Genomic DNA, 1,987 nt, shown 5'->3' on the forward strand with positions numbered 1-1,987 from the left:
CAGTTGAATGAAGTGAGGTATGTTATTCTCACCATATTAATGGACTTAGGTCAACCCAAAACAATTCTGGAGTGAAAGCAAATGCGATGGATCAGGACCATATTTTTTTTGGAACTATAATAGACAATCTCTAATACTTTGGACAAAACAATTTTAAAACAAAAGGAATATCTAATACTAAGCCCAAGAAATTAAACAGCAAAAGACATTCTCTAATACCAAAGGAAAAAAAAATAATATTTTCTGTGTTTTTTTTAATATAAGAAAATGAAATTTAAGAATTAAGATGATTTCATCTTGATTTTTTATTCCCAATATTTTGCTCTGTTCCCTAACTCAATCAAATTTTGACACCTCTTTGGTTCCTCAAATCAAAGCAAAGAATTGAACCCTAAATCCAGCTATTATTGTTAATTTTTCTTTATTTAGTAGACATATATATTGATTACTTTTAGTACCATGCTTAGATTTATGCGTTTCCTAATAAACTAATTATATTTATATTTATATCCTACGGGGAATATACTAGTTCTCTGAATATCAACATAGCTATATAAGAAAATAATATTAACAGAGCTAAAATTTTATTTTATTTTATTTTTTCTTTAGGAAGAATAGGAGACCAAACTCAACATAAATTATCATCAATTTTCAACCTAGAAAAAAGTAGTAATCTCCCTAAAAACAAACAAAATGTGTGACAAAGCAACCGTGTTTCAAGATAAACAATTTCTAAAATAATAAATTACATACTCTTTCATCAACAGTTTTTCAAGGGTCCTTGGTCAAATAACCAAAATTTCAAACTTTGTTCATAGCAATCTGGAATGCTTTGTTTTTCCCATAATAATTCAACGAAAGTTACATGGGCTCTTACGTTTGAATAGCCCAAATATTAATTCATTCATGGTTGTTAGTTGTTAGTTGTTTACATAATTACATTGCCATAAAGAAACAAAACTCCAACCAACTTGGACCGGTGATGCTCATCGCACGTTTAAATAAATGGTAGAAATTTAAATTCCGCTTTTACATGCAATAATTTATTGAACAGTAACAAATTTTTTAATGGAGTTTTGATCCGCAATAGATTAATTTATGATCTAGGACCGAAAATACAATGAGCAACAAAAAAAACTAAAAAAAAAAAAAACAAAACTACTCAAAAATCAAAATGCTTCTAGCAACTAGAAGCCCACGAATTTCCGATTTCATGAAAAAAAATATATACATGCAAATTCATTTTTAGTGTCATCATATCATTAATTTGTTAATAATTCACCGACCTAAGTCAAAGTCTTCTAGGGTTAGCCATATAGTATTTATTTTCCCATACTTGTATATATTTTCTTTGCTTAGATTTGTAACCAAATGACGCAAGGTATATCCCCTTCAATCAAGGGCAATTCCACATTCAAATGTCACACTTCATTTGTACGTTTATGTGTCCAACAAAACTTCAGAGGAAGAAGCAAACAATAGCAACAAGACGCATAAGTAAATTTACCATGAATAATCACTTGTAAATGATGACTTATTCTTGTTAATTTGTAAGTAAATTTTATACATGTATTTAATTATTTATCATCGTATTTATGAAAATGTTTGATTCAATTATTTGTTGGGATTTAATTTTTATACATGACTAACATAAAATTTTTTTTCACATATCTATACATATAATCATACACATCAATAAAAAAAATTACTTTTTATTAAATTCGCTATTTTAATACTCGTCTTAAATTCTCAAAACGCTTACGCACATATATATGTATGTAATTGAATGATAATATAAAATTAGTGTACATCAAATACATACATCAAACATATATATAATGGTTATAAGTTATAACTTCCATTTTAAACAACATTAATTCAACTACTTATACCATCATCATAAAAATTAAATATCTTTTTTTGGCAATACTTATTTTAGTACATTGAAAGAAATTGACTTACACATAAATTATTTTAATCAGATAGA

Source organism: Arachis ipaensis, chromosome B04 (genome assembly GCF_000816755.2).
Source record: "Arachis ipaensis cultivar K30076 chromosome B04, Araip1.1, whole genome shotgun sequence".
NCBI classification, from domain to species: Eukaryota; Viridiplantae; Streptophyta; class Magnoliopsida; order Fabales; family Fabaceae; genus Arachis; species Arachis ipaensis.